This window comes from Chelonoidis abingdonii, chromosome 4, assembly GCF_003597395.2.
Source record: "Chelonoidis abingdonii isolate Lonesome George chromosome 4, CheloAbing_2.0, whole genome shotgun sequence".
Classification (NCBI taxonomy): Eukaryota; Metazoa; Chordata; order Testudines; family Testudinidae; genus Chelonoidis; species Chelonoidis abingdonii.
This window is the reverse complement of record NC_133772.1, coordinates 78,644,181-78,663,011: the sequence shown is the minus strand read 5'-3', so window position 1 is coordinate 78,663,011 and position 18,831 is coordinate 78,644,181.

Genomic DNA, 18,831 nt, shown 5'->3' with positions numbered 1-18,831 from the left:
CATTTCTCCTCCCTGATCATCTGGGGACTTGCCTTGTGTCTCCCTCGTGTCCAGACCCTGGGGCAGAAAGGGGCTCCCGGGCCATCTCTCCCTGTCCTGCTGGTTGCAGTCGCTCTTTGCTGCCTTGGCCCTACTGCCTTTGTTGAAGCCACTCCCACAGTGAGTGCCATGCTCACTCCCCATCATCACCTCTCAGCTGGTACCCAGGCCAGTCCTGCTGCAACAGCCTGAGTTGGTCTCCCCCCTGCCAAGGATCTTTCCAATCCCAAGAGCTCCCACCCTTGCCTTCTTCCTCCTCAACCTCACTGGTTCACTGGCCTTCCAGCCAAAGTGGGGGTGGGCAGAACTCATCAGCATGTATCTGAGAGTGGTTGCTGGAGAGTGGCATGAGGTGCTCCCACTCCCACTCCTGGTCCAAATGCAGACTGGAGGATCATCCAAACACAAACTAGAAAAACCCATCCCCAGCCTCAGGGACCAGGACAGCACAGGACCCTCCAGTCTAGTTATCAGAACTTTGTCCAGCCTGAAGTGTCACTTGTGACATTTCCCCCCTGTTCTTCCCCTCCTTGGGGTTTACACCTTACAGATGCCGTGCACAGTGATCAAGCCCAGCTCCACCCACCCCACCCACATAGTCGTGACTTGTCACACAGCCAAGCTCCCAACATGCAGCTCTTCTCTCTCTGTGCATGAGTCAGCTCTGCCAGCCCCCACATACATTTTATTCCTCTTCTCTGGATTCCCTCCAGCTGATCATCAGCTTTTCCCAAGCTACACCGTCAGGGTGGAATTAACACCCAAAAGTTGCAGACTTTCTCGGTCCCTGACAAAATCGGTGCATTCATTGTTTGCCAGCCAGGCTGAGAGCTGACTGTGTGTTGTGCAGTGTGTTTCCAGCTTGCATGGATGTGTGATTGTTTTATGGTTTTTTGCTCCCCACAAGAAGCCTTGAAATCAAGAATATTGGAGCACAATGGAAGAAAAGGACATTTTTCTAGTACTGAGGTCCCCAGGGCTGAACATGGCAACCCAGGTGAGGTCTCTCCAGAGAGTGACTAACCCCCTCCCTGCTCTGGGACTGAGGCCTTTGAGTACCCAGCTTAAGAATTTCGCCAGTGTTTCGTGGCCATATTGTTGCAAACTACTATCCCATTTTCTGCCCCGCAGCCCTGTCTTTCTGGGCCATTCCTGCCCCCTCCCCAGCCAGTTCTCCCTCCTACTGAGGATCTAGGTTTCAGGTTATTTTTCTCCAGCTGCGTTTCCCCAGACTGAGTCTCACCTTGCTGTTTGGGGCCTGTGTCTCTGATTTGCCTCTCAGGTGCTTTTCTGTCTTCACTGGAGTTTATGGCTCCTCGCAATTTGATATAATCTATGCTATTCAGCCATCATCTTTCAGCTCTGTCAGGAAGAGTCCAGTATTACTGAGTCCTGACTTTGACTCTGGGTTTACTCTACTTCATACATCACCCTTTGCTTATGTGGTACTGGAGATGTCGTAGCTTCCTACTCAGATTTGAACCTTAGCGTTCACAAACTGAGAAGCTAGCATGAACCCTCTAAGCTTAATTACCAGCTTAGATCTGATATCGCTGCCACCAGCCAGATACAAAGATGCAAATACTTTTGCTACCTTTGTACTTACAACTGGGAAACAGAAGATTAGAAGGACTGGAAATAGATCCTCTCATAGCTGAGAGAGCACAGAACAGACAAAAACCCAAGACCAAGAAACACCCCCAAATTCCCTCCCTTAAGCTTTGAAAAATCTGGTTTCCTGATTGGTCCTCTTTTCAGGTGTTTGGTTCCCTTTGTTAACCCTTTACAGATAAAAGAAACATTAACCCTTAGCTATCTGTTTATGACACACCCATACTGTGAACTTTAGGGGACAGATGTGGGGACCTGTATGCAAACCTCTAAGCATAACTACCAGCTTAGATCTGGTCTCGCTGCCACCATCCAGATTTCTGAGTTATCTGGAAAACTCTGTCTTCCCCCAAAAAACCTTCCCCTCCCTGGGTAGCCTTGAGAGACTCCTCTACCAAGTCCCTGGTGAACACTGATCCAAATCCCTTGGATCTTAAAACAAGGAAGAATTATTCCTTCACCCTCCCTTTTCCCCCCACCAATCCCTGGGGAGTCCAGTTCCAATTCCCTTGGATCTGAAAAACAGGGAAAAAATCAATCAGGTTCTTAAAAAGAAGGCTTTTAATTAATGAAAAGAAAGGTAAAAAAAAAAAAAAACCTCTGGAGACAGCATACAAGCTGATCTCACAGAGAACAGATTTAAAACACAGGATGTTCCCCTGGGCAAAAACCTTAGTACACACAAGAATACCCAAATTTGATTACTCCCCTAACTTNTCCGGTTTCCTGATTGGTCCTCTGGTCAGGTGTTTGGTTCCCTTTGTTAACCCTTTACAGGTAAAAGAAACATTAACCCTTAGCTATCTGTTTATGACAGGAGACTGTGCCTTTAAGGGCAGAACTTCCCCGAGAAGAGAGTCTAGATGGGGCGCTGGGAAGCTCCTCTTGCTATGAACAGCCAGCCAGCTAGAACTAGACCCAGAGAAAAGCAGCTCTCTGCAAGCATCATAAGCACTTAGTGATCACTGAACACCATTTGGGAGCAGGAGTCAAAAGGAACTAAGAAATACCCTGAGCGGAAGAATGGGGACTCTGAACGGCTCCAGAATTAACTCTCTGGATACATAGAAAACAAGAGAAGGTTTTCACCCCTCCCCTACCCTTTGTATCTGCAAGCAATGGGTGCCAGCAAAAAGGGAGATAGTCAGAAGGTTGCCCTTATTCCTAAGAGCTGGTTCTGAAGCATACGATGTGCTTACCAGTTGTTAGGGAACTATGAAAGCGCATTACAGAGATTTGAGCAGTACTGTGCACTCCATGCCAAAATGAAACGCAAGAGAGAGGTTTTCAAGCAGAGCACAGAAAGAAAGTGAAACCACAGAGGAGTTTGTGACTGCTCCAAGGCTGCAGAGCCAGTCTTGCAAGTTTAGGGTGCAGAGTCCCTGATAAGGGACCAATTTGGGATTGGAATCTGGGGAAGGGAGAAAACAGCGAGAGACTATTGGAAGCCCCAGAATTCACTCTGCACAAAGCAATCCGAATTTGCCAAGCAAAGGAAGTCACCCAGTCCAGAATGAAGCTTATGAGGGCTGGACAGTGCTTGGACTGTGGAGACATGATAAATGATCCCAAATGTGACAAGAAAAGAGACATCAGGCAGTAGGGCACGGAGAGCTCAAAAACAGCACATGGAACCCACAAATGGAGACAATACCTGGCCTGCAGGCTGTACCAAGCTCCACTTCTCCTCTCTGCCACACTCCCACTCTCTTTCAGGCAGCTTTATTGTCCATCCAGACAAACCAGTTTCTCAGCTTCCCCCCTTATATTTTAGGGTTTCACTTTCTCCAGTTTCTAGGCCTTCTCAGCCAGTCTCTCCTCCCTCCCCCAACTCTTCATAGCCTCACCTTAACTGATCCAACTGGGAGGGAGAGCCTCTGTTGTATGGGGGAGCTGGACTTACTTCAGTTAGAGGGTCAGCCACCCTGAGATATACCTCTCCCCTTTTCAGGAAAACCTGCCTCTTTCACAGGCACTTATTTTCAGAGCTGCAAGGCCCCATCTGGACAGCTCTCACCCCAAACCCTGTATAAATTCATACACATCAGTGTTCCCTAAATTCCCCACAATCCTTAAAGCCAGCCAGCCTTCCAATCTAGCCTTCCCCACCAGGTAGGATGACCAGATGTCCTGATATGTAGGCATTTGTCCAGGATTTGTCCCGATATTTTGAACTCCTGCGTTTTTGGTTTTGGTTTTGTTTTGCTCCGCTGGTGCGACTCATCTGTCCCAATGTTTTCTTCATCCCATCTGGTCACCCTACCACCAGGGTAGTCCACGTAATCTTCTCTGACCTTCCAGCTGTTTCCACATAGAGATGCTAATTCTTCCTCAAGGTCACTGACCATGATGATCAGGTGACTGGTCCCTTCCAGAGTGGCCCAATGTGCCACAGCTTGCTGCTTTCTTCATCGGAACCATCTATAACTTGCATTCTGTGGCTGCCAGTTGCTCTGACAGTTCCCCTATCCTCATAATGGAGCCCATAGAGCAGGTGTCCTCTGCCTATCCACCCACAAAGGACCACTGCATTTGCCCCGGCCTCTTAGGCAATGCAATCACTCCACTCTGGGCTCTGCAAGCTCTGCTCTTTCTCGCCAGAGGATAGTAGCTTACACACTCCACCTTGTTACACCTGAGTGCCCAGGTCCCTATCTTCTGGCCACCCACAATGTGCACTGATCCACTGCCTCCGTTTACTGGCATCGCCTCATTTCAATACTCTGCTTAGCACAAGGCACTTAGACATGTTTATAGTAAAACCAAAATGAAGTTTATTTAACAGAGCTTGAGTTTAAGGTTCAAATAAAAGGATTTGGAAACAGAAGGTTACAGGTAAAAGAAAAATGTACCATGCACTCTATAGCTATGTCATAAACAGATAGCTAAGGGTTAATGTTTCTTTTACCTGTAAAGGGTTAACAAAGGGAACCAAACAGCTGACCAGAGGACCAATCAGGAAACCGGATTTTTCAAAGATCAGGGAGGGAAGTTTTTGGGTATGGGTTCTTTGTTCAGCTCTAGTGCTCTCTCGGCTCTGAGAGAAGATCTCTCTACCTCCAGTTTCACGGTTGCCAAGTTGTGGAGTACAAAGTAGAAAAAACAATAGCTTATATTGCTTTTTGTATTACAAGTATTAGTGTGCGGAATTTAAATTGTATTTCTTTGATAAGGCTGTTATTCATTGTTTCTTAAAGCAATTGATCTGTATATGTCATCTGATACAGAAAACCATTAGTTCTTCATGTAGATAAGCTGTATTTAAAGACTGTGATTTTTTCCTAGTGGGCTCAGGGATGGAAGCTAGACTCACCAGGGAATTGGTGGAAGGGAAAAGAGAGGGAAGGAATTGTCCTCTCTGTTTGTAAGCCAGGAGTTAAGTAGAGTAACGTCTAGGGTAACCCTGAAGGAGAAGAAGAGGGAAAGGGAATGGGATCCTTTGTGTGAAACTCAGGCATCTAGTCTGGGGTCCCCCAGGGAAGTTGGGGAGACCCAGAGGGCACTGAAATTCCTGTCTGATGGCAGCGATATCAGATCTAAGCTGGTAATTAAGCTTTGAGGTTTCATGCTAGCATCTTATGTTCTGAACTCTAAGGTTCAGATCTGAGTAGGAAAGCTATGACAAGCTATACTTAAATAAGTTACTTTCCTGACTATTTAGGTATTTCTCACCCAGTGATCACTCCATACCTCGCTAGTCCAGTCCAGAGAGCTGGGATCTATTTTTCATGAGACAGTCATGCTGGCAGAGTGTCTCCCCCAAAATGGATAATATTTTGTGCCCCTTTCCCTTCTCTCATACAGTCCCAGACTTTTGTCTCATTTTGTAATCAGGGCGTTTCATTAGCTTCAGTTCAGACCTGATGATCCCTTACTAAGCGTTTTCCTTTGGGGTTCTTTTGTCTTTGTCCATGCTCAAGCCTGCATCTACTCCAGACTGTATACAGAAGGTTGCACTGGGTCCAGGGATGTCAGCATTGACTGAGTCAGCTCTGAGACCCACCCTGCCTCAGTGACATTTTTCACCTCCAACAATTTTGGAACCTAATATTCTACAAATCACATAACTTTAAAAATATTTCTCATACAATGTCCCACACTAACAGTGATAACCAGCTAGTGCTTAGCTTTGGAGAGACCCCACAAGATCCCCTTCAGTGAAATACTGGGGACATGGTTGGACACAGGTATAATATTCCTTTCTGGATATGTCTGGGTAGCAGGACTCTCTAGGTCTCCACTATACCCTGATCCATCTTTGCCATCACTCTTTGTTCCCTGGCCTCCTTCTGTATCTGGAGCCCAGCCAACTCCTGGACCAGCATTAAGCACTGCTGCTTCCCACTCTCTGCCTCTATCTTATCCTGGGCTAATTTCTGTTCCTGTTCTATTAGCAGATAGATAATCTTCTGCTGGAGGTGCTGACATTTTGTTCAACAGAAAACAAGAATGCCAGCCCTGTTAGAAACTGATGTCAGAGTCACTGGGGACTTGCAGACATATGAAGAGACAGATGAGGCAAAACGAAAAAAAATTAATATAATCTGGGGTCACTGGAGGTCCCACCACTTCATAAAAATGACCCTGTGCAGCTCTTCGATGGGAAGTGGTGTCACAAGAGGTTGCCCTGTGGTCATATGAGCTTGTCTCCCCAGACAGACACATACTGAGGAGGAATAGGTGATGCTGTGTCCAAGTCCCAGGTAGGAGGGAGATAAGGGATCTGAGTCTGCTGTTTTGCCCAAGAGGATCACCAGACAGGCAACAACCACACCATGTTAAGACAACAGCGCCCCAGGACATGGAACAACCAGAACAAGTAGTCTCGCCATCACCTGACAGCAGTAGTGGTGTTCCAGGGGAGTCCCGGTGCTCCAAGTGACAGTACACAGCAGCTCAAAGACTAATTGAATGCATTTAGTTATGAAGTTGTTTATAAGTATTTTTGTAATTTTGCAGTGTATTTATGTTGGTTGTTTTAAGTGTTATTCAGTTTTGACTTGGAACGGTTGTGCTTTTAAGGGCTGAGCTTCCCAGACAGTGTTGTTATGCACAGTCAGCTGGAACCAGATGCCAGATAAAGCAGATGTCTTGCAAGCATCTTAAGCACTAAGTGATCATGAGCACCACAACTTATTCTCTCTCACTTGGTTCTCAGTATATGAGAGAGAGTCGTGCACAAGCCAAGTAGAGTTAATATGTTGCTAAGAAACTAATTCTCATTGACATCAGCTCAATTACACCTTCCCTTTATCCCCTCCACTTGGGATTTTATCAAAGGAAGTGATTGAATTTATTGGGCATGGATTGTGTTGTGTTCCATGCCAAACAAGAGAGAAGTTAGATAAAAACACAAATACTTTTGCTGAAAGGTTGCATTGTAACACTACTTTCTCTCTTTGAATTCAGAATAACACATACGAACCCCAAAACAGAGAGTGAGAAAACAGGCTGCTCCCCCCTAAGGCAGCAAGGTGCAACTCCTCCTCCCATACTTGGCTCTTTCCAGACTGGCTGGCTGCTGACTGACTCAGATCACATGGTTTTCCTCAGAGTTACCTAGCCAGGAAATGATAGCTTGTCATTTTGAACCAGTTCCCAACATACCACGTTTTACTCCTCATAAACTTCACCATGATGATAGCTCCTGGCTCCATCACCAGCCAGAAAGACTCACCGTCTGGTAGCACATTCCCTGCTACAGGCTGTTACAGCAGCGCTGTCACCCAGGGCAGGGGGTAGCAGAGCTACCACCCTTTGCCCCAGCTTTCAAAGTTGCCCATTATGGGGTGACCTGTTTTTCCTTTGGGAGGAAAGATATGATTGTAGTGTGTGAGGTCATGAGCCATTTGTTCCTGCAACAGTTGGGAGAGAGGCAGCTAGCGCTCATATCATGCCGGTCCAAAGTGAATTTGAGAGGATTCAGCTCCCTGTCCTTGAAGGGTCTGGCTCAGATTCAGCGCTATGCTCAGCTTCTGGAATTTTCCTGACATTTTCAAAACAAGCTGAGGCTAGTTCCATCAGACTGCCCAAGTGAGCCCCAGCCATGCCCTTCGCTCCCCCTGCCCCCAACTGTTAAGTTAGCACCAATGCCCCGGCCTGCTACAGGAGTTCATGTAAGGAGAGATGGATGGTTAGAGGTACGGTAGTTAATAGATGAAGTGCCAGTAGAAGGCGCTAAGTAACATGCAGCATTGTGTCTGAGTTTTGTAAGCCCAATATAACATAGAATCATAGAATATCAGGGGGAAGGGACTTCAGGAGGTCATCCAGTCCAACCCTCTGCTCAAAGCAGGACCTATCTCCAGCTAAATCATCCCAGCCAGAGCTTTGTCAAGCCTGACCTTAAAAACCTCTAAGGAAGGAGATTCCACCACCTCCCTAGGTAACTCATTCCAGTGCTTCACCACCCTCCTAGGGAAAAAGTTTTTCCTAAAATCCAACCTAAACAAAGCAATTGAAATTACTGGACAACTCCAGTGAATAAGTGCTCAGCACCCTAAATAAGCATTGCATAATCAACCACAGTCATTTTATAAAGCACTGTAAATTTTCCCTCAGCTAGAATGACAAAGCAAGTCTTTATTAGTTTAACAGAATGGAAGAGACCCTGTTAGGCCATCTAAATAACTATACCTCTTCCCATTCATAGAGAACCCTGAAAAATCTGCAACGGGATGGAAACTGCCAGATAAATTGGCATCAGTGCCTAGACTAATGTTATTTATATATATGCCTCTGCTATTTGGGATAGGACGAACAGGCCTATCTGGAGTTCTGCTGTTTGCCCAAGAGGATCACCAGACAGGCAACAACCACACCATGTTAAGACAACAGCCCCCCAGGACATGGAACAACCAGAACAGTAGTCTCGCCATCACCTGACAGCAGTAGTGGTGTTCCAGGGAGTCCCGGTGCTCCAAGTGACAGTACACAGCAGCTCAAAGACTAATTGAATGCATTTAGTTATGAAGTTGTTATAAGTATTTTGTAATTTTGCAGTGTATTTATGTTGGTTGTTTTAGTGTTATTCAGTTTTGACTTGGAACGGTTGTTGCTTTTAAGGGCTGAGCTTCCCAGACAGTGTTGTTATGCACAGTCAGCTGGAACCAGATGCCAGATAAAGCAGATGTCTTGCAAGCATCTTAAGCACTAAGTGATCATGAGCACCACAACTTATTCTCTCTCACTTGGTTCTCAGTATATGAGAGAGAGTCGTGCACAAGCCAAGTAGAGTTAATATTTGCTAAGAAACTAATTCTCATTGACATCAGCTCAATTACACCTTCCCTTTATCCCCTCCACTTGGGATTTTATCAAAGAAGTGATTGAATTATTGGCATGGATTGTGTTTGTGTTCCATGCCAAACAAGAGAGAAGTTAGATAAAAACACAAATACTTTGCTGAAAGGTTGCATTGTAACACTACTTTCTCTCTTTGATTCAGAATAACACATCGAACCCCAAAACAGAGAGTGAGAAAACGGCTGCTCCCCCTAAGGCAGCAAGGTGCAACTCCTCCTCCATACTTGCTCTTTCCAGACTGGCTGGCTGCTGACTGACTCAGATCACATGGTTTCCTCAGAGTTACCTAGCCAGGAAATGTAGCTTGTCATTTGAACCAGTTCCCACATACCACGTTTTACTCTCATAAACTTCACCATGATGATAGCTCCTGCTCCATCACCAGCCAGAAAGACTCACCGTCTGGTAGCACATTCCCTGCTACAGGCTGTTACAGCAGCGCTGTCACCCAGGGCAGGGGTAGCAGAGCTACCACCCTTTGCCCCAGCTTTCAAAGTTGCCATTATGGGTGACCTGTTTTCCTTTGGGAGGAAAGATATGATTGTAGTGTGTGAGGTCATGAGCCATTGTTCCTGCAACAGTTGGGAGAGAGGCAGCTAGCGCTCATATCATGCCGGTCCAAAGTGAATTTGAGAGGATTCAGCTCCCTGTCCTTGAGGGTCTGGCTCAGATTCAGCGCTATGCTCAGCTTCTGGAATTTCCTGACATTTTCAAAAACAAGCTGAGGCTAGTTCCATCAGACTGCCCAAGTGAGCCCAGCCAGCCATGCCTTCGCTCCCCTGCCCCCAACTGTTAAGTTAGCACCAATGCCCCGGCCTGCTACAGGAGTTCATGTAAGGAGAGATGGATGGTTAGAGGTACGGTAGTTAATAAGATGAAGTGCCAGTAGAAGCGCTAAGTAACATGCAGCATTGTGTCTGAGTTTTGTAAGCCCAATATAACATAGAATCATAGAATATCAGGGGAAGGGACTTCAGGAGGTCATCCAGTCCAACCCTCTGCTCAAAGCAGGACCTATCTCCAGCTAATCATCCCAGCCAGAGCTTTGTCAGCCTGACCTTAAAAACCTCTAAGGAAGGAGATTCCACCACCTCCCTAGGTAATCATTCCAGTGCTTCACCACCCTCCTAGGGAAAAAGTTTTTCCTAAAATCCAACCTAAACCTCCCCCACTGCAACTTGAGCCATTACTCCTTGTTCTGTATCTGCTACCACTGAGAACAGTCTACATCTATCCTCTGGGAACCCCCTTTCAGGTATTGAAAGCAGCTATCAAATCCCCCCTCAGTCTTCTCTTCTGCAGACTAAACAATCCCAGTTCCTTCAGCCTCTCCTCATAAGTCATTATGCTCCAGCCCCCCAATCATTTTGTTACTTCTGCTGGACTCTTTCCAATTTTTCCACATCTTTCTTGTAGTGTGGACCCAAAACTGGACGCAGTATACAGATGAGGCCTCACCAATGTCGAATAGAGAGGAATGATCACATCCCTCGATCTGCTGGCAATCCCCCTACTTATACAGCCAAAAATGCTGTTAGCCTTCTTGGCAACAAGGGCACACTGCTGACTCATATCATCCACTGTAACCCTAGGTCCTTTTCTGCAGAACTGCTGCCTAGCCACTCGGTCCCTAGTCTTAGCAGTGCATGGGATTCTTTCATCTTAATGCAGGACTCTGTACTTGTCCTTGTTGAACCTCATCAGATTTCTTTTGGCCCAATCTTCTAATTTGCCTAAGTCCCTCTGTATCCTATCCCTACCCTTCAGCATATCTACCACTCCTCCCAGTTTAGTGTCAGCTGCAAACTTGCTGAGGGTGCAATGCACACCATCCTCCAGATCATTAATGAAAATATTGGCCAAAACCAGACCGAGGTCTGACCCTTGATACCGGCTGCCAACTAGACATGGAGCCATTGATCGCTATCCATTGAGGCTGATGATCTAGCCAGCTTTCTATCCACCTTATAGTCCATTCATCCAGCCCATACTTCTTTAACTTGCTGGCAAGAATACTGTGGGAGACCATAACAAAAGCTTTGCTAACTTCTTCAAATGGCTTCTGGGGTGCAGCTCTCAACACTGGCCACAAGAAAAGGTGTAGGAGTCCTAGAGGTGAGGGAGTTTATTGCTCTTTTTCCTGACCGTTCCTAGAGGAGGCACTTTAGGAAACAGGGCAGGAACACTGGTAGAGGGGCTGTGGTCTCAGTTACTCCAAGCCCAGCCTATCCCAGCTGATGCTTAGGAAGCAAGCGCTGGTTGTGCGCCAGCTCACAGCTGCTGCAGCCTGAACCCCTCACAGCAGGAGGTGCTGTAGCATTTCCAGTTTAGCTATTTACTTACCCCGGGAGCTAGTTCATTAGTGACTTTTGTGCTGTGATATTTCCTCTAACACCTGTGCTTGACACCCTGGGCTAATTAGACAAGTAATCCGCAGTGATTCTGAGGGTTGTGGGGGGTGATTTCCATTCTCCCTGGGAGAACTGAGTCAGCATTAGCTGGGGGTGGCTGCCTGTGACAAACTTCTCTTAGTGGTGATGATGGTATTGAGGTTATGCAGGGCCGGTGCAAGGAAGTTTCACACCCTAGGCGAAACTTCCACCTTGCGCCACCCCCAGCCCCCACCCAGCTAACCCTGCCCACCGCCTACCCCCTCTCCCCGTGGCAGCTAGTTTGCCTAAGTGGTTGCTCTGGCCCTGAGGTTATGGCTACAAGGAGGGGACCTGGGGGGTGGTCTGTGTTTGCAAGGTCTCCTGAGTTACCTGGTACACCAGTTCCCAGAATTTGGAGTCCCAGTTGCAGGATATTGTTCCAGGAGCTGCAGCTAATAAATAGCCTGGTATGGGAGAGAGGAGCAGGATGATAAACATATCTCCCTCCTTTCCTGTCCGTTGCTGCTATCTTTCTGTTTCTATAGGGGAAGACCTCATTCTCTCTGTATTTTGTGGTTCTTTTTCAAGCAAGCCACTGAGAGCTTTGCCTGCATTTGGAGCCCATGGTTGGCCCCTGTGCACCAGAAGGGAAAAGCTAGGAGTGTGGAAAAGGGGCAAGTGATATAATACCCAGGGCAAGGATTGAGCAAGGAGAGATGGGGGAGTTCTTGGGTCTCTGCAGGGTCTGTGCCAGCTGCAGCTCTCCCCTGCCCATCTCCTCAGCTGGACTAGAACAAGTCAGAGTATGGGGCTGGAGTGTTCAGGGAATCTGCTGCATACAGTAGCTGATTCTGCCACCGAGGGGAGCAATTCTATCTTGGTCTTCAGCTGGGAATAGCTCTGATGTGTGGTGCCCCAACTGCATGGTCTCGGGGGGTAGCTAGCAGCTGCTGCCGAGGCAATGGATGGACTCTGAGGTGGGTCTGGAATGGAATCCTGGGGAGCCCATCTCACCTCTCCCTTCTCCCTATTCAGCAAAGGCATTTTCTAATTCAAAGGTGGGTGTCTGCCGGTTGGCAGCTGCTGTATCTCTGTGGGGAAGGGACAAGAGGGAACTGGGCGGGCACAGCCCATCATTGCAGCACAGAGCCCATCTGGGCATTTCCTGTCACTTGGCTAGTTTGGGACAGAACAGGTTAGCTAAGGGAGCAAAGTCCTTGGCTCTTTGAATTCGGAGTCACTTCCTATTATCACTGAACCCGAGGATGGGCCTCAGCCAGACAGAGAAGGAGGGAGATGTCATGCTGAGGGGAGGAGCTCCAGCGTTGCTCACGTGCAAACCTTGTCTTTGCCAGCCGGTTGGAAGAATAATATGGGCTTTTAAAGGTGCCTGAAGATTTGAGCTTGAGGTGGGTTTTTGGGGTCCAACTCCAGGGAATGAGGGCCTACAAGATGTCCTTCATTATCGATTAACACTAAGAAACACAGGAGAGCTTATATGGGACTTTTAAGAATTGTAAGATCTGGTTACTACACTTTTTAGGTCTGGAACATTCCTAGTGGTGGCAGAGTTTGAATCACTGGTCAGCTGGTGCTCATAGGAGACTGAGACGAGCAATAAAGTGGGGCTGGAGGTGGCTTGTAAACAAGGGACTTGCTGGGATCCATGAAAGGACTTAGGCATTGCAGTGTTGAGCATCATGGGCCCTAGGAAATCACAGGAACAACAGTGTGATCCACAAAGCCAGGGATAGGCACCTAGGCTCCCTATGCAAGGAATGGGGAGAGCTGGGTGCCTTACAATGGGATCCACAAAAGCCAGCATGCTAGGCTGGGAGCCACCTCAACTAGCCAATGGGAGATGCTGGTGACAGGGGTGTGCCCCTTCCAGAGGTAGATGCCTGGGGCTGGGCTGCAAGGAGATGCCTATCTCGGCTTAGTGTTCCACAAATGGGAGCCAGCCTATGGCTGAGGTGCCTAAAGTGTTTCTGGCAGGAATGAGTTGGGTGCCTGCCTCAAACCGCACAAAACAGCTAGAGGAAGACGTGATACCCAGCTTGTAACCCCATGCCTACCACACACACACCTGGGATATAAGATACCCAGGTTCAACCCCTCCCTCCCCACACTTCTTGAGGGGCAGAAAGGATTGGGTCAGGGTCTCCCACTTCTCAGGAGAGTGCTCTAACCACTGAGCTCTGGGATCGCCAGATGTGGGTAGGGTGGGGCTCCCTCAATCTCTCCTGTTCCACTGTGGCAAAATAATGAAAGAGTAACAGGAGCAGGGGGACTGGACCCTGGGTCTCTGTGCTCCCATCTGGGTGCCCTGACCACTGGACTAAGGAGTCATCCTCCCTGTCTGGCCCAATGACTATTTAAGTATTTGTCTGCAGCAGTGCTAGAGCCATTGTGTCAGAGATCAGGTGACCATATTTCCCAAAGGGAAAAAGGGACACTGACTGGGGCTGGTCCAAGGTCCCCCGACACAGGGTTGGCCCCAGCTGCTTGTCCAAGGTGGGCCCCCCCAGCCCCCAAACTGTCACTGGTCAGTCAAACCCTGCCAATATAGTAGTGGCACAAACTGCAACTGGCACATCTTCCCACCAGTAGCAGTTACTGCCATGTAAAGATGGGCAGTGAGGCTTCAGCAGATGTTACTGAGGCTACGTCTACACTACCCGCCTTATCGGCGGGATACAGTCGATTGCTTGGGGATCGATATATCGCGTCTCATCTAGACGCGATATATCGATCCCTGAGCGCGCTTATATTGATTCCGGAACTCCACCAACCCCAACGGAGTTCCAGAATCGACAGGGGGAGCCGCGGACATCGATCCCGCGCGGTGAGGACGGGTGAGTAATCCGATCTTAGAGATTCGACTTCAGCTACATTATTCACGTAGCTGAAGTTGCGTATCTAAGATCGATTTTTCCCCGTAGTGTAGGCCAGCCCTGAGGTGACTCAGTTCATGTGAGCATGCTCAGTACAACCCACATAGGAAATTCTGCCAGGGAGCAGTTTGTGCCACTGCACCAGCCCTCAACTCGAGGCAGTTGCTGGAACCTTGCTGGTCCCCCACACTGGAACTGTTCCTCCCACGTCCCGCCAGCCCAGCCTCCCCAAGGCAACAGGTTGGCATCTCTGCTTCCCCCCCAAATGGTCCTCGCACCTCACCCCACTTTTTTGACAAAGGTGGACATTTGTCCCATTTGCTCTTGCGAACTTGACCAGTTTGACAAGAGCAAATGGGACAAATCCCACTCCTGCCAAAAGCTGGGACAGGGCTTAAAAAAGGGACTGTCCTGGCCAAAACGTATGGGCATCCTAATCAGAGAGAGCATGAGAGTGAATCTGCAGTGCAGTGTTAGGGCACCGATCTGGGACGCAGGAGACACGGGGACCAGGCCCCCTGCTCTGATAATGCTTTAATTAGTTATTTCCAGTGGAACAGATTCAACAGGAGAGACTGAGGAAGCCGCACATCAGACTATCCCATAGCTCAGCACCACCCTCTTCAAATCCTTTCTCCCTCCTCCACCCCTGGCAGAGCAGGGGGAATTGAACAGGGGTCTCCCTTAGCCCAGTGTGCATGCCAACCACTGGGCTAAAAGGTACAAGGTGGACAGCAGTGGCTCCACCTCCACTCAGATTTAGAATTGGACCTGCTCTGGTAGGCAGCCTCTGAGCACACCTATCAGATTGGGCCCCACACAGATGTAGCTAGCCGAACATCTGTCTGTTGCTGGTTCGTGACTCACGCTTGGGCTTAGACAGGAGCCAAGGATCTGAGTGCCTAGAGGGAGGCAGGCGTACGTACACGTCTTGAAACATAAGCACTGAGGGAACTTTGATTCTGAAAACTTACACACTGAGTTTAGGTGCCCAGGTACCAGCTTTGTGGACCTAGGACCTTCTCCCTATACTAATCCTCTTGCTAGTTAATTTTCCACAATTTAGCATGTGGACTGTGATAGTAAGAGGATGTTTCAAGAAGACAAAGGGAAATTGGCTGCTGTCAGTGAGGAGGTCTCAGCATCCATCAGTTTTAAAGGGCTGGAGCGTTCAGAAGTTCAGAACGCTTCCTTTTAAGAGCACCATTCTTGAATCACTTGCCCTGAATGTGTGGGAGTAGCAAAGGAGATGTGATGAGTCCTTATTTGTGTGATGAGCTCAAGGAGGCTCCACAGAGAAAACAAAAAGGTGGTCCCTCTCCTGCTGGCGCTTCCATTGTTGTCAGGGGCGGCTCTAGGCATTTTGCTGCCCCAAGCACGGCAGGCAGGCTGCCTTCGGCGGCTTGCCTGCGGAGGGTCCGCTGGTCCTGCGTGCCTGAGAGAGGTCCGCCAAAGCCACGGGACCAGCGGACCCTCTGCAGGCATGCCGCCGAAGGCAGCCTGCCTGCCACCCTCGCGGCGACTGGCAGAGCGCCCCCAGTGGCTTGCCGCCCCAAGCACATGCTTGGCGTGTTGGTGCCTGGCGCCGCCCCTGATTGTTGGAAAGCTAAGAGATCACGAGATACAGGGAAAGACATATCTACCTCTGGAAGGGGCACAGTGGGGAGAGATGGAATCTGACACGCTATCACAGGGTTAGTTGGTTGCTTGTTTAGGAAAGGTACCAGAGAGAAAACTCCTCCAATCTCTACTTAAACTCATCTAAGGGCTGCAAACAATGAGCAGCCCCCACACCAGAAATACATAGAGGGAAAAGCCAGAATAGCAAACCTGAGTACATTCCCTCCCTGTACATCTGCATTCCCTCCATCTACCCTCTTCCCCTGGTGACAGACCATGCCAGACCTCACCTAAAGAGTGTGCATTATTTTAAATGCGTGTCACTGCCTGGTCGACCAGCAAGGGCAGCCCAGCCCAGGATACAAACTGCAGCCACATGGATCATAGGGCAAAAAGGATAGTCAGACTGCGTTTTCTCTCCTGTACGATATGGACTGAAATAGAGTGGGGCAGCCACCTCTCCCTGCAAAGGGACTCTAGAGAGACCCCATGTCAGACAGTAACCAGCCACAGGCACTACATCAGATCCTGGGGTGCAAACTCATCCAAAGACAGTGCATCTCACACCCTAGTCAGGTAGTGGGTCCATTCAGCTCCCCACAAAGAAAATGGGCAGAAATGACAAGCCCCGTTCTTTTAATGGGTGCCATCAATTCAGATTCGCACCCTTTCCATCTCCGTAAAATTCCAGGTGTGAAAGCAGCCAGTCAGAGGGGTCTGAACAAAAGGTAGACCACAAGCATGGAAACGTAAGAAGGGGCCACTTCAATCCCTCCAAGGGATGGAGCCATTTGGAACCTTCTAGAAAGCTAAGGGCCTGATTCTCCATTGCCCTACACCTTGTGCAAAATAGGTGTCATATGCTACTACTTTTGCTGGTGTAAATGGTACAACAGGTGCAGGATAACAGAGAAACAGGCCCCAAGTCTTTACCCTAAAAGTAGGTGCAGGCATTTTGTTGTGATGCCAACAAAGAGATTTAAGTGCTGCTTTAATTGAAACCTTACCTACGGAGCTACTAATGATGCCCCCATCCATAGACACAACAGCCCTAGGCCCACTGGTAGCACTTTACAGATTTTTATTCATAATCCTCACCAACCCATAGGAGGAAGGCAGTAGCCCAGTGTTACAGATGTGGAAGCTGAGGCACTGTGTACTCCTGGGGGAATTCTGCGCCACTGCGCATGCACAGAATTCATATCATCTGAAGATTTGTTTGCTTCTCCACAGAAAAATGACAGGGAAGCTGCAGGAGCAGTCACACATCACTCCTTAGCTGCGCAGGTACATCATTTCAGGCACTTGGAGCAGCCAGCAGAGAGGTAAATCCCTGCAGGTCTGGGGACACCCAGCCAGTGTCTTCGACCCTGAGCTGGGATCAGCTGCTAGTCCTGGGTGGACTGGAGGCAGGAGAGATTCATAGATTCTAGGACTGGAAGGGACCTCAAGAGGTCATTGAGTCCAGTTCCCTGCCCTCATAGCAGGACCAAATACTGTCTAGACCATCCCTGATAGACATTTATCTAACCTACTCTTCAATATCTCCAAAGATGGAGATTCCACAACCTCCCTAGGCTGTTTATTCCAGTGTTTAACCACCCTGACAGTTAGGAAGCTTTTCCTAATGTCCCAACCTAAACCTCCCTTGCTGCAGTTTAAGCCCATTGCTTCTTGTTCTATCATTAGAGACTAAGGTGAACAAGTTTTCTCTCGCCTCCTGATGACACCCTTTTAGATACCTTTTAGAGGACGGGATTTCCCCTTCCCCTGCAAGGAGTGGCTGGGGCTGTGTCAGACCCATTCCCAGAAACCTCCCACAGCTGCAGGAAGCTCAGCATCCTCCCCTGCTTTCTGCCCCATCGCTCCTTAGCTGCGGGGGGAGGGGTCACTGTATGGGGAGCTGCTCCCCCATCCGCCCAACCCCAGCGCATCCAGACCTTCCATATCCAGACACTCCTCCCAAGCCTCACCCTGTACACCCAGAACCTCTCAAGCCCTCCCTACCCAAACCTCACCCCATTGAACCTCAACCTCCGCATCTGGAGCCCCTGCACCTAGACTGCCCCTTCACTGAGCTCCCTGCACTCAACCCCCCACCCTGACAACTTACAAGCCCCACCCCCTGCACCTGTCTGAGCCCCCACATCCGGACCCATATGCCACTGACTCCCAACTAGCTGCACCCAGACCCCCACCCCACCAAACCTTACTCCCCAGCACTTAGACCCCCCTGCTGAGACCCCCACACCTAGATCCCTCCGCTTGAGCCCCAATTACTTTCACCTGGAAGTACCTGCAGAGTCCCATTGTCCCTGCACCTGGAACCCCCTCAATGAGCCTCTGTGCGTCCAGATCCCCCCACAGCTAGACCCCTCACTGAGCTGCCTGCACTCAGATTGTCCCATACAGCATCTTCTCACCCCATACCTGGATCCCCCCACACTGAGCCCCTCCACACTTGGATTCTGCCTGGTTGAGCCTTCCTCCCCTTGGTACGCCTGGTGCAGAGGGGCAGGGCCCCAGGGTTTTTCTGGGGCAGGCCCAGGCCTTGTGCTTTGTCAGGATTGGGTGCAGCCTCACCGCTGAGTCTGTGTCCTGGGGGTGCGGGGGCTGTAGGGTGATTCCCCACCTTTGTACAGCCAGTGACCTGTGTTTGCCACTGCCATGCTGGAGCCTCTGCATTTATTTATTGACAAATAAGACTTGCAGATTTTTTCAGAATTTTAAATTTTGTGTGCAGAATTTTTCATTTCTTGGCACAGAATGTCCTCAGGAGTAACAGTGATTGTGACTTGCCCATAGCTACAAAACAAGTCGCTGGCTCAGGTGAAAACAGAACTCCCAAGTTCACGCCCAGATGCCAGCTCTGACCACCAGGTCCCACTGCTTAGGGACTTCTGTGCATGTAGGGAGAGCTGGGAGCACTAGACATTAGGGGCAATGCTGCACATACAAGTTAGCAAGCTAACGTCTGAAAGAAAGGCCGA